Below are 25,813 nucleotides of genomic sequence, written 5' to 3'. Positions count from 1 at the left end.
GCTTCCGTGGCATATGGAGGTTCCCAGGCTAGGGGTCGAATCGGAGCTGTAGCTGCCAGCCTACACCACAGTTCATGGCAATGCCGGATCCTTAACCCACTGAGCAAGTCCAGGGATGGAACCCACAACCTCATGGTTCCTAGTCAGATTCGTTAACCACTGAGCCACACCAGGAACTCCGAGCGATTCTGATGTAATAGACCAAGGCATTAGTATTTTTCAAAACTCCTCAAGTGATTCAAAGGTACAACACCTTATAGCAGAGAACCACCTTTATCCACAATATCCCATCCACACACGCAGGGAGTAAGTGCAGAGAAAACAGGCGTCAGTCCTCACTGCATTGCCCTCTTCACACTGATAGTGAACCAAGCAGAGAGGTGGGTGAGAGCTTCTTATCCATTTCTCTGTTGGTGGCATTTGAATGCCTGGCAGCAGGAAAAAGGGGGCAGGGGGAGAATCTCCACTTTGGACTAGCAAAGCCTTATTCACCTGAGAAGAGAATATGAGAAACAGAGTAAGGGTGGATGGAGCCTGATCCCTTTACCCCAGGTATGGTGCTAGAACCTGTAAAGAGCAAGCAAAATGTTGAGCAAAGCTGCCTTTGAACCCCTACCCTCTTCCTTCTGCAGACAATAAGCCCAGGCAGAAAGATTTTTCTCTTGCCTGGAGACCTGGAAAAGCAACTCTATTAGGAATTGGAACTCAGGATTTCCCACTGTAGTCAGTGGGTTAAGGATCCTGTGTTGCAGAAGCTGTGGTGTAGGTTGCAGTTGCAACTTTGATGCTATCCCTAGCCTGGGAATTTTTATATGCTACCAATGCAGCCACAAAAGTTATATAAAAAAAAAAAAAAGAATGGGAACTCATCTTTTGCGAGTGTTTGCTAGGAACTGGGAATTCAGCTACAACTTTACCTGGCATTTAGGTCTCTAGCAGCAGTCCTTCAAGGGGACCTGCCAGTTTTCAGTGGGTTTGAAAAGATTTGAAGGTAAAGCAGGAGACATAAAACAGACTTCTTCCCACCTACCACCTACCAATATCTGAGCTGCTAGACTGCTCAGGTCAGTTCGAGGCCACATGGTTCCTTTATGGTGCTTCAGAATTACGTAGGAGACTTCTACTAAGCTGTACACAAAGCCACAAAAATAAGCTTACTGTAAAAGATAGAAACCAAAAAGAGTGATTAACAATAAAATATAAAATGTAAGTATGTAGAAATGTAAAAATGATAATAAAATAAGACACCTGAGGCTCACCTCAGAATTCCTCGTTCACTAGGTCTGTAGAGGGGCTCCAGAATTTGCATCTCTAACAAGCTCCTAGATGAGGCCAATGCTGCTGATACAGGGACCACTCTTTGAGACCCACTTTTCTAGGGCACTAACACAGTGAAAACATTCCACTTGGGTTATCAAGGATCAGATATGTTTGTTCCCAAACCTGTTTATTTCCTTTTTGTGTGTGTGTGTGTGTGGGTGGGGAGTCCATGGCATGTGGAAGTTCACAGGCCAGGGATCAAACCCATGCCATAACAACGACCCAGGCTACTGCAGTGACAATGCCAGATCCATGAACTCCTGTGCCTTTCTTATATTATCTTCCATCATGGTCTGTCCCAAGAGATGAAACGTAGTTCCCTGTGCTATACAGTAGGACATCCTTGCTTATCCATTCTAAAAAGGAAATGTGTGTATATCTATATATGACTGGGTCACCTTGCTATGCAGCAGAAATTGGCACAACATTGTAAATCAACTATAATTTTCTAAAAAAAATTAAAAAACCCGCTTGTGTCACAGAATTCTGACTCCCTTTTTTTTAACACAATTTAATTAAAATTAGGTAACTAATGAAACACAAGTGTGAATAAAAGAGTTTGTTCTGTTTTTCTCTGAACCCTCAGTAGCATAGTTTGGAAATACCCCATAAGGAGTGTTGCTTTAAAAATATATGTTGGAGTTCCTGTCGTGGCTCGGTGGTTAACAAATCTGACTAGGACCCATGAGGTTGAGGGTTCGATCCCTGGCCTTGCTCAGTGGGTTAACAATCCAGTGTTGCTGTGAGCTGTGGTGTAGGTCGCACACGTGGCTCGGATCCCGAGTTGCTGTGGCTCTGGTGTAGGCTGGTGGCTACAGCTCCAATTAGACCCCTAGCCTGGGAACCTCCATATGCCGCAGGAGTGGCCCAAGAAATGGCAAAAAAGACAAAAATAAATAAATGAATAAATAAAAAATAAATAAAAATACATGTCAGGTTTGGAGTTCCCATTGTGGTGCAGGGGAAACGAATCCAACTGGGAACCATGAGGTTGAGGATTCAATCCTTGACCTTGCTCAGTGGGTTAAGGATCTGGCATTGCCATGAGCTCTGGTGTAGGTCTCAGACACACCTTGGATCCTGCATTGCTCTGGCTGTGGTGTAGGCCAGCAGATGTAGCTCTGATTTGACCCCTAGCCTGGGAACATTCATATGCTGCAGGTGCAGCCCTAAAAAGACAAAAAGACGTGTGTGGGGAGGGTGTGTGTGTGTGTGTGTGTGTGTGTGTGTGTGTGTGTGTGTGTGTCAGGTTAGTTGTCTGTCAGGCGAAGGGCTAGGGATGGCAGGTGGGGAGAGAGAATTATAAAAGTCTTTAACTTGTGCATTCAGGGGTTTCACAGGTGTTTAATAATTTTTTTGCTCCACTATAAAGATATTGAAACGACAAAAATCTTCAGCACTATATCAAACTATAATCAATTCAATATGTATGTACATACCTTACATTTTAAAAATGTTTCTGAAGAGAAGAAAGAACCTTCTGAAAAGGTATGAATAATATGTATAATCACTTGAATTCATATATTTTCTTCATTCTCATTCATATATATTTAATTCGGAAATCACCTTACCCATCATTGATAACTGTAATGGCAAAACTCAGATCAGATTAATTTTTTGCCTGTATAGGAACTATGCAAAGTTTTCTCAATTTTAAGGCAAATGGAAACATAAAGTAACTTAGGAAGTATGAATGTATTCTGCAGCAAAAGAGAAAAAGTTTCCATGTTCTGAACACTTGGAAAATTTACACACACACACACACACACACAAACACATGGGTAGGGCCGCACCCGAGGCATAGGAGGTTCCCAGGCTAGAGGTTCAATCCAACTGTAGCCACTGGCCTATGCCAGAGCTACAGCAATGCTGGGATCCATGCAGCATCTGCAACCCACACTATAGCTCGCCCCAACACCGGATCCCCAACCCACTGAGAGAGGCCAGGGATCAAATCTGCATCCCCATGGACACTAGTCAGGTTCGCTAACCACTGAGCCATGATGGGAACTCCCTACATAGACTTTTTAAAAATAAATAAATAATCTTTTTCCCTTTATCCAATATTTAATTAGGTGCAAAATTGTAAAAATGTCTACTTTTTAAATATTTGTTTACTTAAAAAATTTTTTTATTATTTTGTTTGTTTATTATTTTATATTTGTTTACTATAATATCTCTCCTTTAAAATATTATTATTATAAATGATCCTTGGAGACTTCAGAAAACATTTTTTTTCTTGTATTCAAAGTTGGATACATATCTAATAGTGCTGCCCAGTTAATTGCATTGTATGATTATTTTTGATATCTTGCTGTATTAATACTTATGATGATACATCAAAGTCTTTCATTATGACTATATCCTGTTCTGCCTGAACTACTCCTGGTGATTTTTAGAGCACTGAGTAACAAGTTTCCTCTTCTTTGAGCAACCCAGCACCAGAACTTAGTTCAGTTTATTACTAATTTATGCTATATTGCAATACTTATATTTCATATATTTGTTTAGAGCTTATGGTAAACCAAACCCTGTATCTTATTTAGACAAACTTTTCCTTAAAGTTTATTTAGAAGAAAAAAAAGATAGGGAATAGTCTTTAAAAACTATGACTAATTATGTTGTAGAGGGAAAACCCCTACTTGTTATTAGAATATATTATAAAGCCACAATGTGATATTAGCACAAGAATATCTATTTCAGTGGAACGGAATAAGTTATTTGGATATAGACCCATTATAGTTAGACTTATTTTATGAAAACGAGGCATTGGAAATTTTTTTTAATGTTGTCATTGCTAATTGATGCAATTTAGTATACTCGATTTATTTTATTTTATTTATTTTTTTCTTTTTTTAGGGCCACAACCGTGGCACAGGGAGGTTCCCAGGATAGGGGTCCAATCGGAGCTGCAGCTACTGGCCTACACCACAGCCACAGCAAAGCCAGATCCCAGCTACGTCTGCAACCTATACCACAGCTCACGGCAATGCCAGATCCTTAACCCACTGAAAAAGGCCAGGGATCGAACCCTCAACCTTATGGTTCCTAGTCAGATTCGTTTCCACTGCGCCACAATGGGAACTCCAAAAGAAAAAAGAGGCATTGGAAATTAAAAGTAGAGAAAGTACTATTCGATGCATAGAATAGGAAATAATGGTTGCCATTTGAATGAAAATTATTTAGATTCTTACTCGTACTGTATAGTCTTTACTTCTAGACTTAAAGCATTAAAAATATTTGTAAAATATTTGTAAAATAAATGTAATTAAAAATAGGCACAAGTGCATTTCATTAACTCACATAGAGATAATAGACCATTTTTATATAGTTAAAGTACAAAACCAGCAGCAACAAATGGGAATAAAATAACCTGTGAAAAATAGTTTCTGAAAATTTGGCAGAAACAAATACTTGTTGATAAAGACCTGTTAAAAATAAAGGAATCTTAGGAGGAGTTCCTGTTGTGGCTCAGTGGTTAAGGAATCCGACTAGGAACCATGAGGTTGAGGGTTCGATCCCTGGCCTTGCTCAGTGGGTTAAGGATCTGGCGTTGCCGTGAGTTGTGGTATAGATTGCAGACGCGGCTCAGATCTGGCGTTACTGTGGCTGTGGTGTAGGCTGGCAGCTATAGCTCCGATTAGACCCCTAGCCGGCACCCTCCATATGCCACAGGTGTGACCCTAGAAAAGACAAAAAAAAAAAAAAAAAAAAAAAAAAAAGGAATCAAACTAAACAGAGGGAAAATAAACTAACAAAAGGGGAAACAAAGTTAGTTTGCAAGCATGGAAATGTGTAGCTCTCACTAGAAATCAGAAAAGGTAATTTACAATGAGATGCAATTTGGAACTATCAAGTTAAAAACGTTTTCATGACAATTCATAAAATCATCCAGTGTGCAGTGAAATAGGCACATCAATCAATTATTGTTTGAACACTGCAAAATAAATTTCAGTGATCTATAAAACTATTCATCCATAGTTCTTCATGTTTGGAGAAAGTTGCCCCCAAATAATTTATTACTAAATGTGGATTTATGAAGGAGAACCTAGATGTGCCCCCAATATTCATGTTCCTTTTCCATAGGTTGGGGCTGCTACTGGAAAGTAAGTTCCCAGATTGCTTTGCACTTAGACGGAGCCGTATGGAAGAGGTTTCCAGCAAACAGAATGGGGGTAGAAATGAGCTGAGCTGCTGTCAGTACTGCCCAGATCCTAGGTTCCAAGTGTAGATTTCCTGGCGCACCATCTTAAACAAGTTATATTTAACATTTCATGCTTCAGTTCTCTCATCTGAAAAAGGAGTTTTATGATAGTGCAGAACTCATAGGGGTAAGCATTAAAACTAAGGTTATACATACTAAATTCTTAGACCAGTAGTTCAGCAACATGTAAGCATTACCAAACGCATCAAGAATGCCAATACATGGTTTCAGCCCAGAGCAAATGGTGTCTGCCTTGGTCCATAGGGATGGACCATAGGGCTCAAACTGAAGGAAACTCAGTCTTCCCAGGGTATGCCCTTCCTGCTTTTGAAAAGTTGGGGCAGCAGTATTGAGGTCATCAGGCAGTGTTCACAGTGGCATGGAACCTGTGTTTTGATCCAGCAGAACTTCTCAAGGCCATCTGGTCACCATGGACCCAGGAAGACCAATCACCCTCACCCCTTCAGAAAACCAAAAGAAAAGTCATCTGGTTGTGGCTTTCCAGGAATGTTGGGTGGGAATTCAAGGAAGGTACCTAGAGGTGAGATAATATTTATGCAAGGAAGTCCTATGGCTAGAAACTGAAATAGGAATATAGCTAAAAGGAAACCACAAGAAAACCTCCTGTTATCCTAAACATATATTTTCCTTGAAGTAACCAGTATCTTTTTTAAAAAAAATTTAACAACCACTTATATAGCACTTAGTATGCAAAATGCATTAATCTTAGAATGCTACACACATTAACCCATTTAATCCTCATAGCAAACCAGTGGAGAATATTCTGTTATTACCCATGTCTTACCAATGAGCTTAGGAAACTTGCCCAAGGTCACACAGATTGTAAATAATAAAACTGTAATTCCAACTCAGATAATACAACTCCCCAACATGTTCTCTGAGCTGCTAAGCTCACCTGTCTCCATCACCATACAAAAGGAGAGATGACCATTAATGCTATTTTATATACTATTGCATATTAGTGTAGTATAATTTAAATATATAAATAAAATATAAAGGAGTCACAGTGATTAGCCACAGATTCTCACCATCCTCCCAGGAAAGCAGATAAGACTCTTAATAACTCTCATTTTTCATAAGAAAAAAACTTAGGCTCAGAGAATCAAAGTAACATTCAGAAGAACATATATCTGAAATTCAGATCCTGGTTATTTGACTACTAATCCATTATTCTTTTCTTCATTCCACGCTAGTTTTCTCAATTCTCTGTTTTCCTTTACGGAGAATTTAAAAATCAGAATTTTTTTTTTTTCTATTTTTGATGTTGGCAGACTGCTTAAATCAAAGAGGTGAACTTTTTTTTTTTTAAACCCAGAAAGTTAAGCAATTCTCAAAATTACTAGGAATGTTTGATTTCAATCTTTTTGGGTAACCCATTTACTTATTAAGAGTCAGGAGAGCTTTTGAAGCTTGGTACAATTGTACAGGATGACTGGGTAGAACATGGAAGTCCCTTTTCCCCTTCATCTCCAGCCAGCACATCAAATTGTTTTTTTGCCAGCTAGTAAGGCAGGCATGTTGGGACAGTGTAAAGGCAGGAATTGAAAGATTAGCCAAGGATACCCTGGGGCTACAAGAAGGGCCTGAGTTCAAGTGCCATATGGACTCACCATGCACTAGGGGAGCCTCGGCCAACTGCTTACCCCTTTAGGCTTCAGTTGTGTCTGCTGAGTATGGGTTTCAGATTAGGTAGTTGCTGAGATCCCTCCCAACTTCCTGATTCCTTTAGCTCTTCCTCTGTTTTTCCATGTGACTTTGGATTTTGGGGGCCTCGGTTGCCTATTTTTTCAAGTAGCAGTAATGATATTTATCACAATCAACTCTCTGCATTGATGAATGCATCCAAGAAGATGCTAAATACAAATGCTTTTAAATACAGAACATGCTTTATAACAGGCAAATACTTACTACTATGCACTAAGAAGAAAAAAAAGTGGCTTAATAGTTCAGCAAGTGAAAGCATTGCTACTGATCTTCATAAGGCCCTGAAGGGGTTAAATGCTTGGACATCTGGTGAAATACTATCCTCAGCTGTTTAAGTGACATCTTTCTGGGGTCAAATTTCTCTCCACTCTCCAGTCCATCTGCTCACAGCTTGTCATGATAAACACTTCTGAATTACAAAGCAAAGAGTACACAGCAACAGGAGAGGGACAGCATCTTGGATCTTGACAATAATATCAGAGCAAAAACAGCACCCAGTCATCTACTTTTCACTGCCCCGGACCCACCCCACACTACCCACCCTGCCCCCACCCTTCTCTGACTCGGGTGTCACAGCAACATGTCAGGCTGGAGAGAAGTTGAAAGTAAGAAATCAAAGCCATCCATGTATGACTAAAGAAGAGAGACAGACCTAATAGGTAAGAATAATGCCAGGTGGAAAATCCATTGTCACTTGCCCTTGGTTCAATGAAATTAGAATGTGTTAAGTGATTGATACTCCCTAGAATAGAATTATCTCAATGTACTGCCCTGGGGATCAGGGCACTTGGGTTATTTAGGCACTGTGGCAATTTGTTCTGAGACTTCAAGAAAATTGCTAAATGTTCAGCCTCAGTTTCTTCATTTGTAAAATCAGGTGGTATTTGGTGATAGCAATAAACAGTTAGACATAAATAAAAAAGTCTCTGGCAGAGCTTGGAACATAGTAGGTAGCAAGCATTTTTGTTGACTGAACCTGGCTTACTGGAAAGAGCACAATACTAAGAAGTTCTTGCATGCCCAGTGAGGAACTTGACCTTTCTTCAACTTTTTAGAAGCAATATGAAGTTTCAGAGTGAGGATGTGTAATCATTATTGCTGGGGTTAATATTCTTGGCTCTGTTTCCTCTTATGGAAAATGAGGGAATGATTTAAATGTTCTGGAATTCTCTTCTTGCTCTGATGTTCTGAAAGTCCATGCTACTGCTTTGAATGTTGGATTACTTTTAAGTCAAAAAGTTGTGTCATCCCCTATGCATTCTGTGTGAATAAGCATTCTCCCAAAAGCTACTTCCTCTAGCCTTGAAGTCACTAACATCAAAATGACCTCAGTAACAATTAAATAGATTACGGTGCATCCATACAGGGCTAATAGTGGTTTTTTTCATAATGGTACAATTTTAGATGATAATGTAAAAAATTATCTTGAACTATAGTTTCTTATTCATCTCTCTTGAACGTGCATTCCTTAAGCACTAAATATAATAATAATAATAATAATAATAATAATAATAATAAAAGAGTGTTGTCCAAGCCAGGAAGAAAGGAGGGAATAGTGTTAGCAAGAATCAGAGCACAAGCTGGAAACTGACTCAGCATTACCATGGTAGGTACAAAAAATGTAATTTTGCCTACAAAATCTTTATCAATAGAGCATCTGTCTCTTCCTAATGGAAGAAAAAACAAGTGGGTGTTCTATAAAATCCCTAAAAGAACCTGCACCCTATTTTTCTGGCTTTGCTTAAGCATTGGCTCTCCTCATTCATTCGACCAGCAAACATGACATTGTACCCACTCTGGGCCAGGTGTTGTACTGGGATCAGGACACAGAAATGAAAAAGATAGCTTGTGGAGTTCTTGTCCTGGTGCAGCAGAAACGAATCTGGCTAGTATCCATGAGGACAAAGGTTCGATCCCTGGCCTTCCTCAGTGGGTTAAGGATCTGGCGTTGCCGTGAACTGTGGTGTAGGTCCCAGAAGCAGAGCAGATCCTTCATTGCTGTGGCTGTGATGTAGGCCAGCAGCTACAGATTCGATTGGATACCTAGCCTGGGAACCTCCATATGCCATGGGTGTGGCCCTAAAAATACAAGACAAAACAAAACAAAACAAAAAAGAAAAAGAAAAAGATGGCTTCTGCTTTCAAGGATCTGAAGTCATGGAAATTGCCACACACTGCCAGGGGGAGAATAAATTGGCACACCTATTTTGGAAAGGCGGTTTGATTCGTTGTTACACTTCCAGATGTGATTTCATATTTTAGGACCCAGAATTTCCACACCTAAATGAAGATCTTGGACAATAGCATGTTCATAGCAACATTGTTCATAATAGAAAGGAATAAATCAAAAACAACTCACATACGAAAGTAATGAACTACAGCTTCATGGATCAATATTAACGAATTTCAAAAACAAAGTGTCAAATAAAAAAATGTCACAGAAGACAATGTGTAATATGGTTTCACTTATATAAAGACCAAAACATTAAACAATATGTAATTAGAGACCCATATATCCGTGGTGAAACTACAAGAGAAGCAAGAGAATAAAGAATAATTAACATTCAGGATAGTGGAAACATTTGAAAGTGGAGGAACAGGATTTTAAATAGATGAAGAGCACTGGAGTGATTTCACAATTATTGAGAATGTAATGGATATGTGAGTAATAACCATGTTATAATTCTTTTAGTCATATAAATATATATAGTCTTTACACACATATTTTGTTTAAAAAATAGTGTGCGCAACATGTGTGATATACACCCCCCACAAAACAATCTCTTTTTTTTTTATTTTTTAAAGTATAGTTGACTTGCAATATTATAATACTTTCTGCTCTACAACAAAGCGATGTAGCTATACTTGTACATACATCCATTCTCTTTCAGATTATTTTCCCACATAGATTATCATAGAATATTGGGTAGAGTTCTCTGTGCTAGGCAGCAGGTCCCAACAATCACTCGTCTTCAAAGCCAATATCAAACATTTCCCATTACAAAGATGCTCTCTTTGATTGCTTTTCATATTTTAAATTATGCTTATTTTCCTATAGCTTTCAGTTTCTACTTTGTGCGGCCACAGTTTAGGTATTGATCTTAAGTTTAAGTAAAGATCTTAAAGTTTAGGTAGAGACAGCAAACATCTTCAGTGTAGGATCTGTGTCTTATTATCTCTGCCTCCCCCTTGGCAACTACTCCCTTGGGAATCCTTTGTAACATTAAGTCCACGGAAACTGGGATTTGAATTCAGAGTTTCGAATTCAGATTCCAGTTTTATGACCTAAAACTTTGAGATGTTACACATTGGTTTCCACTTTCATAAAATGCTGATAATCTCTACCCATCCACACAACTAATTCAGGATTTTTCTGAGAATTCATTGAGATATTGTTTGCAAAAGTGCATTATGAACATTGTAGAAATGCTAATTTGGGAGTTCACTTCGTGGCTCAGGGAAAACAAATCTGACTAGGATCCATGGGGGCACAAGTTCAATCCCTGACTTTGCTCAGTGGGTTAAGGATCTGGCATGAGCTATGGTGTAGGTCACAGACACGGCTTGGATCTGGTATTGCTGTGGCTGTGGTACAGGCCTGCGGCTGCAGCTCTGACACCTAGCCTGGGAACCTCCATATGCCATGAGTATGGCCCCAAAATAAAAAACAAACAAAAAAAAAAAAGAGAGAAATGCTGATTTGGGCCCTTGAACATAGAAGTGTCTCAATAAGTGTTTGTGAAATGATTTTGATACAGTCTTACTTTATTATATTCCAGCCCCTTAATCAGTATACAAGGGAGAGGCACACCTCACTCACAAAGGGTGAATTGACTTGTTCAAGGAACACAGCGAGTCACTCAGGAATGACTTGTTCAGAAATACTCACTTTTCCAGCATTGAACCTTCAGAGCTAGAAGAGGTTGTTGGTCACTTTGCTTTCCAGCCCTCTATGATGGGGAGCTGTCAAAGGCCACCACACTTTGAGGTCAATTAGCAATGGAGAGTGCACTCTAAAACATGAAGAAGAGCAGCTAGGAAGCTGATGACAGATTTCATAGAAATGAAAATAACAGGACCTGCTTTTACCTTGAAATGAAGAAGTCATTTGTCAACACTTTTCTTAAAGTGTACAATTGGAATTTTTTCGACTTACTATTGTACACATTGATAAAAAAATTTCAGATGTTGATTTCCAGTTTGTTAAAAATACTTCAAAATATGTTCTAAAGCTGTTTTTAATGTTTTTCTGAACAAAATTGCTGGAGAGAGTAAATAGGAAAAATTGGTTTTATTTTATTTTGGATCTCTGTATATTAAAATGTCTACTTTGATTAGCACTTTTTATTTCCAATGTGATTTAGGACATATTGTTTTATTTAAACCCCTGTAAGTGAATGTTATAAATCCTATTCCACACAAGGCAAGTCTGATGACAAAGACAGTAGATAATAAGTGGCAGAGCCAGTTTCAAAATCTAAGTTTACTGACTCTGGAGCCCGGGCACTTTCCACAACATTATATTTGCCACCCATTTAACCATCAACATGTATGTTACATAGATCATCTCTCCTTGTTTACATTCATATTTTCTTCAAATGTAAAAGCTATACTTAGCACAGAGTTTGCATGAGTTACATACTTATTGAATAAATAAATCATTTTTTTATTCAACACCTTAAAAATCCTACTATGCATATGACACTGTGCTAGGCACCAAGGCAGAATCACAGACTATTCCTACCTTCACAAGTATAGCACAACGTTCATGTCTTGTGTGCATCTACTCTCAGCAAGAAACTGTTCAGATAGTTAAAATTGTAATGGTAAGACATCAGTTTTTGTTCTTCGCCTGGAAGGTGGTGGGCCCTTTGATTTATTCTATTCTACAAAGGCAAGGTTACCAGCTTAACCATATAAGTGGGAAATTATAAATGGCATTCATGCCTTTGTTAAAATGTGATTGTTTATAAACAAAAGTGGAAATACGTCATTCATCTTTATATCTTCAAAGCATCTATCACCATGTCTGGTACATAGTTGGTGGTTCATAAGTTTTTGTTAAATATATTTCAATCTTCACATTTCTGATAAAATGGCCTGGGCCAAGAAAATAAACAGAGTATGGAATTCCCTCTTCCTCATTCTCCCTCTGTCTCTCTGTAGTGTGCATGTGTGTAGTAAACTTAATTTTGAGGTAATTTAAGATTTAAAGAAAAGTTGAAAATAGAGTGAAGAGCTCCCATAGACCACTCCCTCAGTTTATCTTAATATTAATATCTAACATAGGTGCCCAAACCAAGCACACAACATTAACACATAACTGTCACCTAAACTTAAGATTTTATTTGTATTTCACTTGTTTTAATACTCTTATCCTTGTTCTGTTCCAAGACAAAATCCAGGATATCACATTTTATTTAGGAATTGCTTGTTTACAGAAATGATTTTCATGATGTAGAGAAAGTTTCCCATCAGGTGAAGCCTATTGATATGCTGAAGAAAGTTCACCAACCCAAATAAGGAGTTGAATTCTAACTAAATCCTACATATTTATCTATGAATAGAAACAAAGTAACACAAGACATATGGGAAATTCCATCAAATAAAACTCAAAAGTGAATAAAGAATATCTGACTCCAAAGACACAAAAATGACATAGGAAATAGGAGTAATGTTGATATTTTTAATAATATTGTTAGAGATATTTGAAAAGACAGTTCACATACTAAATGAGAATAAAGGCAAAAAAAAAAAGGTATCAGCAATCAAAGAATTGTAAATCCAGTTAAAATGGATTCTAAGAAAATTATATAACAAGAAACACAAAGGAATGATTACATTAGAGTTTTAAAAAAGAAAATTCATCCTAAAACACTTTAGCATAGTTAGCCCTGAAATGACCAAGACTTAGAGAACCATAATGTTATCTGCTTATTATAGTCTGTTCACATACAAAGTACAAAATTCATTAACTTCAGAAAATAATGCAATTTTTTTTTTGTTTGTTTGTTTTTTGTTTTTTTTTTTTGTCTTTTTGCCATTTCTTGGGCCACTCCTGCGGCATATGGAGGTTCCCAGGCTAGGGGTCCAATCAGAGCTTTAGCTGCCAGCCTACGCCAGAGCCACAGCAACGCGGGATCCAAACCGCGTCTGCAACCTACACCACAGCTCACGGCAACGCCAGATCCTTAACCCACTGAGCAAGGCCAGGGATCGAACCCGCAACCTCATGGTTCCTAGTCGGATTCGTTAACCACTGAGCCACGACTGGAACTCCAAGATAATGCAATTATTAATCTTGAAAAGTATGGCTGACAGGAGTTAGAAGGGGGATGTGGTATAAAAATAAAACTAGGGAAATTAATTTCCTCTTTTCCAAAGTGAACAGCAGAGCAGCCCTATCTGAAGTTGGTGAAAAAAGAAACAAAGATATAAGTATATTTATAAGATCATAAGTAGTTTAACTTACATTTAAAGTTACAAATATAAGCAATAGAACTACATGAAAATGAAATATTGGAAAGAAATGAGAACTAATATAATAAGGTTAAATTTTCATCTTGCAAAATTTCAAACAATGTCATGTAACATTTTCAAATAAAAGTAATAGTGGTATAAGTGCATTATTTAGGGTTTTGGAAATAACCAGCAGATGAACTTAATCCATAAATGGCTAAATGTCCTGGACAGTGTGAAAAGCTAAGACAGAAGACTTGTGGTTGTCATTGGAAGCCTTAGTTTTCATGATGTGCATATTTTATTTTGAAAAATTCTAGATAGATATTAATTGCAAAAAAATTTATAAATTAAAAATCATTGAAATATGTCCATAACATTTACAAAAGAATGTTAGTTGTACTATGTTCATACATTCTCAACTGGATTTAGAAAACTATAGCTCAATAAGATAGTAAGTTATGTCCTTGTACGGAGTTTAATGCAGCCTTAAGAATGATTATGTGGGAGAGTTCCCATGCAGTGAATGGGATTGGTGGTTTCTCTGGAGTGCTAGCACCTAGGTTTAATCCCTGGCAGGGCGCAGTGGGTTAAGGATCCAGTATTGCCACAGCTGTGGTGCAGATCATAACTGTGGCTTGGATTTGATCCCTGGCCTGAGAACTCCATATGCCTCAAGGCACACAAGAAAGAAAGAATACTTATGTGGGGACATTGTACTGCCATAGATAGATTTCTAGCAAATGTTTGTTGGTGAGAGGAAGGAAGGTACCCAATATTTTTAGTATGATGACATATATAATAAGCAAACATTTCCTTTTCTATAGGAATAGATGTATTCAGGACTTCAGGGAATAGGTCTGGAAATGACAACAGTGTGATGGCAATTAGAAGAGGAACTTAAGCTGTAGGTAGTTTTTTTTTTTTTTTTTCTTCTACAAATTTCTTATTTTTTAAACAATTCATTTTTCTACTTTTCATTGTGGGAAGGTAAAGACACTAATACACTGAATCCCCATGTCTATATCTCCCAATTTTAATAATTATCAACTTAAACCCAATCTAATTATATCCCTACTCCTATCTATTTTCACCCTTTGTAAATAAGTTTGAAGAAAATCCCAGGCATGATATTATAAGTAAATTTTCATATAATTATCCATATTTTAAAAATTCATCATTTAATTCATGAAGTATCCAGCCAGTGTTCAATATTCCAAAAGATTCATAAATGCACATTTTTACAATTTATTAGTTCATCATTATCTGATATGTCTTGATTTTCTAATGTTTTAATTTGTGTCATGAAATATTTAAAATACACAAAAATATGGAAAATAATTAACAGGCATGCATATAAACACCAACCAGATTTCTATGTTGTTATGTTTTGCCATATTGGCGTCAGAATTTTAAAGAAATAAAAACATATTTAGGGAGAAATAAATACAATCATTCTTTTTAAGAAATACAACATGTTTTCAAAGACATAAAATTGCTGAGAAATAAAAGTTCAGGATACAAATTTATCCTACAATTTCCTAAAATTCTATTCCCCCTTTTTCTCCCTAGGAATCATATCTGTTTTGCTGTTCATATATATCCTTCCCACAATATGATTTATAAGCTTAATACATACATAAGCATGTACAAATAATGTCTTTTACTTAATTTAAAACAATTTAAATGTTAATATATTGTATGTATCCAATGATATCTCTTTTTCACCCTAACATTATGTTTCTGGTAATTATCTTTTTTTGGGGGCCGCATCCACGGCATACAGAGGATCCAGGCTAAGGGTCAAATCAGAGTTGCAGCTGCCAGCTTACACCACAGCCACAGCAACACCAGATCCAAGCCGTGTCTGCAACTCATACCACTGCTCATGGCAACACTAGATCCTTAACCCACTGAGTGAGAATCAAACCCACCTCCTAGTTGGGTTCTTTACCGCTGTGCCATGACTAGAACTCCTGATAATTATCCATCTTGATACATGAAGATTAAGTTCAGTTATTTTCATTGCTGCCTAGAATTTCACTGGGTTTATATATTCATTCACCTACTGAATATCATTCACCAACTTCCGTCTTACAAATTCTATCATAATGATTATTCTTGAACATATTTCTTCATGTAGGTATATAAGCATTCCTCTAAGTAATAGTCCTAAAAATGATTTTTTCAGTCATAAGAGTATGATATTTTCAAATGTATTTGATATTCCCAAATACCATTGCTAATGATTTTCCCAATTTGCTCTCCCACCAGTGGGATGTCTTTGATACTTTCCAAGTTTTTAATTTGCTAGTCTAATAGTTGTGAATTTCACTATGATTTCAATTAACTTTCTCTGACTGCTAGAGGAGTTTCAGATATGTATTGGCCTTTCAGTTTTCTCTTTTTTCAAAATTCCTATATTTAATATTTAGTCATATTTCTATTGGGTTATTTGACATTTTCTCATTAATTTTAGAAGTTTCTTATAAATTAAGGACACAGTTTTCATTATTCATTATCATTTATTTGAGTTTCAAGAGTCTTCTTTCAGTCTTCCACTTGCTCTTGTACACTATATCATCATAAAAAAGTTTTAAATTTTAATATAGTCAAAACTATCAATATTTTTTTTATGGTTTGTGCTTTCTTGGATTTGTTTATAGAATCCTCACTAATTCTAATATCACTAACATATTCTATATCTTCTAATTTTTTTAAAGTTCCAAGTTTTACATTTTGATTTTTATAATAAAATATATTCATCTATTACTTCTATAATAATTACTAAAAAGATAGAAAATAAAAGTCATCCATAATTTTAGCCCTCAGAAACCAAGTGCTTGTAAACATTTATCTTATTTACTTCCAGTTTCAATTCTGTACACATGTCCCTTGTTATATAAGTAGGATTAAACATTACTTAAAATTTTATACATTTTTTTCATTGAGCATCACTTACTAATATTTTTTAAATTTATAATAATTCACCGAAAGAGGGGTTGAGACTGGAATATCCAGAGATGGCAAGGTTTGGAGAGGGAACCTGAATGAAAAATTTACTTTATAGTATGTATTTGGGATACCTGCAATCCAAACCATGTACATGAATTAGCTCTTTTGTTTTTATTTAGCCCCTTTGAGTTCCTCCACTGTGGGACCCTCCATAGCCTTCCAATAATTGTTACTCATATGTTCCTTTAGGTCACAGACAACATTTACTCATCTTTGTAGCACTAACTGGACCCAGCAAGTAGTAGGTCTTCATGAAATATAGAAAGGAAAGTGGTAAAATGAACATTGAATTAGGAGTGAGGAGACCTAAATTCTAGTTCAGTGAGTAGCTACTAAGTACTATCTTTAAACGAATTTCTTCTGAGACCCAGTTCTTTCATCTCTAAATTGAGGGGAAGGGACTAAGTGACCTGTAAATTTCCTATCTCCTCTGCTACTCCAGGATCTCTGTTCCTTTAAGAAGAAAAGTATTTATGGGATCCATAAATATTCTTTAAAATATTTATATTCCGTGATACTGCTAAGTAGCCCAGGCTTTCAACAACCTACGACATCTAACAGTAACAGGTGTTTACTTAAACACAGATGGAAGTTGTGGCCCTTTAAGAGTGCCAATTTTTCAGTAGAGATGTCCTTGCAGGTTTGGATAGATGAGCTGTTTTCTGGTAAGTAGCCATCAGCATACCAGAGAGTGAGCTTAACATAAGATACCCATTGGATCTCTGTTACCACTGAGATTTCTGGCAGGATATGGGACCAAGTCATTTCCTGGCTCCTTTGCCTTCCATCTGTCCCATGGTCTCCAACCTACTAAAGGGAGTTTGTGATTACATCTCCCTCTAGTGACTAAAACCTTTGCATAATGCAAAGTCTCCTCTGGCACATGAGAAAGAATATTTGGCTAGAAATATAAAAATGAAAAAAGAATATACTGTCCCTTTGATAATTTGAGGAATATCCTTTCACTGTTGCTCTGTGAGAGGAGCAAAGTTCCTCATGTATTTCACTTTGCATTGAGAGAACTAACACTCAGCAGGCATTTTGTGTGTGTGTGTTCATGTCTAAAAACCAAATAGTCAGGAGTTTTCCCCAATAATATAATGCCCCATACCAACCATCAACTAAAGTCTCATATAAACATAGGACAATACAATCCCCAGTGCAAATATACACGGAAAAAAAAATCTCTCTTCTACTCATTCTATGTGTGGTTGTCCAGAAAATTGGTACTGGTTGAAACATCCATAGAATAATTTTTTATACTAAGGAAATAAATATATCAGGAATACAAAATTTCAACCCAATAACATACATTCATAAGAGAAATTAATAATAGTTCACCAAGGTTAACCAAAACCAATGGTTGGAGAAATAAGTTAGACCAGACAGAAGGCAGTTCATCTTTTGCGACTCTGCTTTGCTGTAAGAAAACTGGTAGAAATGGCACCATATGAATTTGCACCTGCTTTCTGCAATAGTTCATTGTGGTTCAGTGGAAAATGTTAGGCAAGCAAATAGGTTGTTTTCTCCCTATTTTATTTGCGATTAGCACTGCGGTGACTGTCCAGTGTATATCACAAACCAAATAAGGAGGAAACCTCTCCTGCGTTGGCACAGAACTTGCTTGAGGTCTCATAAGCAAGGGGCCAAACCAGTGACCTCATCCTGAGACTCTAACCTCAGGATGTCTCACCTTTCACATCAAATACCCTAATCCCTCTATTCAGTACAACCTCAGGTCAAGGGATTAGGCTGGCCTGGATCTTAAAGAATTTGTGATCACAAACAGGTTCATTTCAGGAGCCTTCTTTTCATGAAACTGGTATATCTGAAATGGAAGCTAGGCTAGGAGCTGGGCTCTGGGGAAGAAGGGCTTTTCACCAGCTCTCTGGGAAGTCCCTCTGGTTTCGAAGTTCCATTTCTCAGTTCATTTTACGAAGGTCTTAGTACAGCTGGCCCTGTCATTTTAGACCCACATGGTCGGGTTTTTTTCACCATTGACCTTGCAGATGAACAACTGAAGAAGTCAAGTCTGTGATGTCCAGTCACTTGCATTCATTGGATTGGCCCAGATGTTAGAAAATAACTTGTCAATTTTCTTAATTTTACAGCACAGTAAATGAAGGGCTAGAGTGGATAAAATTCCCAAAATCACACAGAAAGAGTAGCACTAGAAGCTGTATCTCAAGATCCAAGGACAGAGTCTTTTGTATCTTGCTATATTGTCCCCGTCCCCCAAACAGACCAGAGATCACACTTCCAAATAAACATAGATTTATTTTTATCCATTCGAAATAGTCCTTTTAGAAGTTTACAGATATTTTTTAATGATTTTTATTTTTTCCATTATAGTTAGTTTACAGTGTTCTGTCAATTTTCTAGTGTACAGCAAAGTGACCCAGTCATACATACATATATACATTCTTTTTCTCACATTATCCTCCATCATGCTCCATCATAAGTGACTAGATACAGTTCCCAGTGCTATATAGTAGGATCTCATTGCTTATCCATTCTGAAGGCAATAGTTTGTGTCTATTAACCCCAGAATTTACAGATATTTTAATAATGCTACTATTATTCAAAACCTATTTAGAATTCCAGGGAGCATTATACCTAGTCTATGGCACATCATTGGTGATTTCCTTTTACCAGGCTGTTAAATGATTAAGGGCCCAGTCTTCAGTTTTGCCTGTATCTCTAATACTTAGCAATATCTTGCTACGTGATAGACCATCACGAATATTTTTTGAATAAAACAGCTCATCACTGTTTATAATTTGATGAAAGATTTAATTCTTAGAAATATCCAATATCACAAGGGAAAAGATCAAGTTCATAAAATCAGTTGTTGGTTTGGTTAGTCTGCAGCATATGATTCAGAGTCCCTGTCTCTCCCTTACAGGGCTGGAGTAATTTGAGGGCAGAAACCACGTCTTATTTACCTCAAAACTTCACAAGAACCACTGCCAATTCTTGCACAGAAAAAAAGAGCTCTCCTAAATAATCAATACATGTTTGATGAATAATGGAGTAGCAGGTGGGAATTTGAATGGAGGTGGAGACTACGTATTTGCAGGTTGCTGGAAGAGGCATATAATGGAAATGTTTCTTGGTTGGAACATAAAAGTTAACTTGAGCTATTGCCAAAGTTCCAAACCTCAACTGGAATTTTGAATTGTGACCTTGGGTGAAAAGGCATGGCATGGACAATAGATTGTACCATGAGCTAACATCAAAATGACAGTGTGTTCTTAATTTTACAGCGCAACATCCTAATATCAGTGTGTTGCAACAGACATAGCCTTTTCTCTTTCGCAAAGATCTCATCTTGCTCCTTCAATGCAATATGTCACATCTCCAGCAATACGTTAAGAAGAAGAATTCATGGAGTATTATTCAGCCATAAAAAAGAATGAAATAATGCCATTTGCATCAACATGGATGGACCTTGAAACTATCATAAAGTGAAGTTAGACAGTGAAAGACAACCTTCATATGGTATCACCCATATGTGGAATCTTAAAAAAAAAAAAAAAGGATGCAAATGAACTTATTTGCAGAACAGACTCAGAGATTTTGAAAAACTTAATGGTTACCAAAGGAGACAGGTAGAGGGGTGGGAGGGCTAGACTGGGAGTTTGGGGTTAGCGTGTGCACACTGAGGTATATGGAATGATTGGCCAATGGGGACCTGTTGTTTAGCCCAGAGAGTTCTACCCAGTATTCTGTGATAATCTCTGTGGGAAAGAATCTGAGAGAGAATGGATATATGTATCTTAATGACTGGGCCACTTTGTTGTATAGCAGAAATTATCACAACCTTGTAAATTAACTACACTTCAATAAAACTTTAAAAAGGGGGATACTAATGACTATTGTAAGTTCTCTGATACTTGTTAGAGCTGGTGGTGCTCCATGTTTGGAATGACATACATTTCTTCTTACCTTAGATGTCAATTGGGAATAATGCACCATGGGATATTTTCTGGGAAAAAGCCACACATGCACATTTAAGTAAGCAAAAGTTGTTTAATAAATGTACTGGCAAAACCAGTGAGACCTAGCTGCCCAGGGATGTCCGTTTTTAAATCCACAGTTAAATAAAGAGACTCAGGCATAAATTTTCATTGTCTTTTAGAAATGAGAATTAATGATCCTTTCCTTTAACCACACATTGTCCTGGGTAGGAGTAGAAGTGAATTTAATATTGGAGGTAAATAAACCTCAGGGCTTTGAGTTTCCATGAAAGTTAATCAAAAGATATAAAAAATAACTTCAATCATAGGTGTCACTACTAGGGTCATCAACAATGCCTGGGGCATTTCCCCCCCAAGTTATCTTTCTTTATGGAAGAATATGTTGGAAAGATTATGTTTCATTCCTTAAGGCAAATCTGCCCTATTGGATATTTTTAACGTATTCTAGTTTAAGACAGAGGACTCTTTTTTTTACAAGGTGTATTTTATCACTGAATTCATTTGTGGATGGGACCAAGAGATGATTGTGTTCAGTCCTGCCCCTATAAAATAAGAATATTTCATTGGGAAGGGAAGGGAAGGGAAGGGATTTTGTTTTCCACACTATTCTGTCCTACTTCTCCTGACCTAAATCTCCATCTAGAGTGGCAGAGTTTATAATATCTCATTATAAATATTCTGGCACATGGAAATGAGTATCTGTACCTGGGGCAAGTCAGATGGGGACTAAGCAAAATGTCAAGCAGGATAACACTCTGTCGGACAGCCAGTGGGGCAGCTTGCTGGCTGCTGTCTTGTCAGATGGAGGCCAAGATGAAAGACAGGTAACAAAATCCCTCAACCCAGGCAATGTGCATTCTTCATTCTAATGAAAATTGAGAGAGTGGCTGTGGCTCTCATTCTACCCCCACATTGCTCGTAGGCTCCAGGCAGCAAAGGCTCTATCTTAAGTCTGTGCCCTGGTGAGATTGGGAGGTCTTCAGCTACTGAAGCTGCTACCCTCTGTGCCACTCAAGATCAATTTGGACCTACTGAGGCCCCCACTTACTGTATCAGTACAGTCTTTTTCTCCACAACTCAAGGCATCTGTTGAAGTCTCCAGAATGGAAAGCATCTCTCCTCCCCCTCCCCATAATCTCTATAATCTAATTTTAAGCATATGAATCCTACTCAGTGCCTTGAAGTTAAGACTTTTAAGACTCAAAAGCCAAGGATTAACTCTATTTTTCTTTTTTATTTCTTTTATGGCATCTCCTCTTTGAGGCAATCCAAAGAGAGTCTACCTGGCTAAATGGAGGAGGAGTCAAAAAGAAAACATCAGGACTAAAAAGCACATTATTATGCTTCAAAAATATGATCTCACAATAACTTGGACATACAAAAAGAGAGGAAAACATGGATAAAAGCTCACAGAAGTCCATTAATAGTCCATTATTTTAAGACTGTAGAGATAGATAGAGATCATCTGGTTTAATCCTTCCACGTATAGTGGGTATAACCAAGATCCAGTGGAAGGAACTGCTTTGCTCAACATGACAGTGTAAGTTGTTGGGAAAATGAGATTTTTGACATATATTCTTATTAATTTTGTTTACAAAAAGGAATACATAATTTAATGTTATTCAAATCCATATTTTAATTCACATATGAAAGTGATTTTTAATTATAATATGAAATAAATTCTGTAATTTATTAGCATGTGTGATCTTTGACAACCGTTAAACATTTCTAAGGGTTATTTTTAAGTGACAGTAATATTACACTCTGTAGACTTGTTATAATCAAACTCTAGGTAAAGTATCCAAATTTTTGCCGTATACTAGTTCCTTAATAATTCGTAGCTATGGTTTGAGGTATGATGCTATATAGTAACTTTATAGTTATAGTTTATCATATAAACTTGTAGATGAAAGATGTTAGTTGGATGATTAAATAAATAAATGTTATTTATGCTTTTGTTTTTGGCAAAGTACTGTGCTATTTTGAAGTCTATAATATCCCTTACCAGGCAAGACTAAACTAAACCGAAGTACTATTGGATCTTTATCATTCACTTCCAAAGGTTTGCATTCAATCAGAAGCATTGAAATACTTACAATAGGATTTTCTGACATTTTAATTCAGACAATTCAGCCCATCCTAATACTGTCAAATGAAGAGAAATAGGATAGGAAAGATAGACTAAAGGACTAGTATCTTTTTTTTTTTTTTTCACTTAAGACACGAAACCCTACAAAAGGGAGATGACTTTCCCAAGAAGGCAGAGCAAGTCCTTACATTGCCAAACTTAGAATCCCCAAATCCAGGTATCTAAATTAGGTCACATTACCCTCTCTGTCCTATTTGTAATTTAAGAGTTAAGAGACATAAACCTAAAACCTAGAAGTAGTACAGACTCTTCCTCTGCCTTCATACTACACTTTTATCAACTATCAGATATACTGGAAGTTGCCTTATATAACTCTCACTCCACTCCAACAAAACATAAGAGACAAATCTGACTGCCTCAGATTTCTTGTCAATGGATTCCCTATTTCCATAAGCTATTTTTTTTATTTCCAATGCCTTCTAAAACTACCTAGTTATTGATACACTATTTGAAAATTTTCTTAAAGCCATTGTTTTGTGTTATTGAATTCCCATAAGTCTATTTCTTTGGCATTTTTGCATTTTTATTTGGCCAGATCCTCAATTAAGAGAGAAAAAAAAAAAAAAAGGCTTGTTGCTTTACTAGAGTTTCAATCTATTCTTAAAGGAGATAGACTCATTTTCTGATTACTCCCTTTACATAGACAAGTTGAAAAGAAAAATAAAGGAATGCAGGAGTGATTCAGGGATAACAAAGGAATGTTATCTAAACAATCCGAATCACAAAGACACAAAAAATACTAGCTAAACACACAAAACATAGGAAGGACAATGAGAACTGCTTTTAGCATAGACACACCTGAAAAATGTTTTCAAATCAGTCATGTTCAATTTAATATTAGCTAATGTAATATGATGCTAGAGTATTTTTATAAAGTTGTTTTCTTTTTTATTTAGACCTCACCCATTTATAATCCATATAAACAGACTTAAAGACAAAACACAAAACTCTTAGCATTAGTATCTTGGTAAAAGTAGAGTGAAAGAACAAGTGAAAATGCCAACAGTGAAACTCTGGCACAGGTTGAAACACTATAAACTCAGTTCCCAAGAATTAAGGGTTGTATCTTACAGTTAGGAAAAAGAGATGTTTTATAAATAATGAAATGCCTTAATCAGCATAAAGCATAGCCAAACATCATAATAACAAATGTTTTCAACGTGACACTAAAAAATAGGATTTGCAGGGCAGGGAGGAATCTGTGTGGGTATTTTCCTGTTTACATTTTCTAATTTTTCAGAATATACTTTCACTATGTGACTTTAGCCATAACATTTAACCTTCTTGATCTTCACTTGTCTCAAAATAAAATTAAAACAATAATACACCTCACCTGTCACTTGGTGCAAATTATAAAGAAAAAGTCAACAGAATTTCTTGACAGAGCAAATGCCACGGTGAGAGACAGAGAGGTATCAAGGATAATTTCAAGGTATTTAGTTTGAAGATCTGGAAGGATGATGTTGCCATCATTTGAGTTGGGGAAGCCTGTGGAGGGACCAAGTCTGAGAGACAGACTTCTTTAGCAGATGGTGCCCAGCTCACTGATCACTGTTAACAGCAAAAGTTGAGGAATTTGGAGAAATCAGAGTCCTTTCCAATGCACTACTTAGGCCAGGCCTAGCATACATGTGCTGTGCTTTGTTGGGCTCTATGACAACAGATTTATACATATGGCTGCTCAGATATTTCAATGCGAAAGAGCTTGCTTCATTGAACAATGTTTTGAAGTTTCCATCATGGCTCAGCTTATTAAGAACCCAATATAGTGTCCATGAGATGCAGATTCAATCCCCGGCCTCACTCAGTGGGTTGGGGATCTGCTGTTGCTGTGAGCTGTGGTGTAGGTTGCAGATGGGGCCGGGATCCCACATTGCTGTGGCTATGAAATAGGCTGGGTCTATAGCTCCAACTTGACCCCTAACCTGGGAACTTCCATATGCCTCAGATGCAGACAAAAAACAAACAAACAAACAAAAAACAACAACAAAATAGTCTTTACCTCCCAATAAGTTTACCTGAAGAAAGACGAGTCCCAACTATCTAAATGATAGACTCTATTTCATGAGATACTTGCAGATACTAATTATTTTATTATTTAATACATGTTATATTTGTAGCAAAAAGCATTTAATATGTACCCAAAATACTATTTTTAAAAATGCTATAGATGTTTGGATATAATGAGAAGATAAAACTCCAGCTGAAATGGAGGATATAGTGATTGAAGGACCAAAGTCAAAGGCAGTTTTAACACGATATTTTTCTATTAATAATTCTAAGAACACGCAGCTCCTTCCTTCTGACAAATCACTTCCCTTAGGCACTGTAGGGGTGCTAAATTATTTATCTTTCCTCTTGGGAAGTCAAAGGATATCTAAAATATATAAAGAAAGAAATGGAAATTGCAGTGTGTTATTTAGAATTAAAAAGATACCTACTAGGGTAATAGAACATTAAGATCTATAAATCTGTGAGTCAATAGTCAGAGGAAGCATAATTTTCATGGGGGGGAGTCATTAGATACTGTGTTAGTTGGATTCTGAGCAGAAAACAGATGGCACACTGTTGTTGAAGAGTGTTTAATAAAAAGCAATTTGTAAAACTGTAGACCATGTTTAAGTAAAACAATAAGGGGTGCTGAAGTATCCAGATTATTTCAAGGGGCAGGTGGAAGAAGCAATTACCAGTACCTGGCATGATCTATAGCTATAGGGGAGGGTCCCTCTCAGGAGCTGTGACAGATAAGAGTTATGGCCATAGATGAGAGCCATGGTCCAACCATCATCCAGTGGAAAGCTGGCCAGTAAGAACAAATGTTCCGCTTTGATCTCCTTTGGCCAAATCCATTTGGAAGATTTGGGGAATGGGATCCTAGACATGACATCCAGATGTCAGCCTCCTAGATCACAGTGCATGATGGAGGATAACGGAGAATGGATGTGGAAAAGCACAGGAAAT

General features: G+C 36.9%; 1 long non-coding RNA gene across 3 annotated transcripts in view; it reads left to right on the top strand.

Moving 5' to 3' along the window:
* Positions 1-7,676: 7,676 nt before the first annotated feature.
* Positions 7,677-25,813, top strand: part of LOC106505765 (uncharacterized) — a 57,560-nt gene continuing 39,423 nt past the window's right edge. For all 3 annotated transcript variants that reach the window (XR_014822660.1, XR_001300484.3, XR_001300482.3), the window contains exon 1: positions 7,677-7,908. This is a non-coding gene — a long non-coding RNA (uncharacterized LOC106505765). The remainder of the gene's footprint in view (positions 7,909-25,813) is intronic.

This window comes from Sus scrofa, chromosome 13, assembly GCF_054392235.1.
Source record: "Sus scrofa isolate SSC_HxYL_T2T_F1_AM1 chromosome 13, Sscrofa_HxYL_maternal_Yorkshire_Landrace_v2.0, whole genome shotgun sequence".
Lineage (NCBI taxonomy): Eukaryota > Metazoa > Chordata > Mammalia > Artiodactyla > Suidae > Sus > Sus scrofa.
Note: the sequence above shows the minus strand (reverse complement) of the source record. Positions and strands in the feature narration are given on the sequence as shown.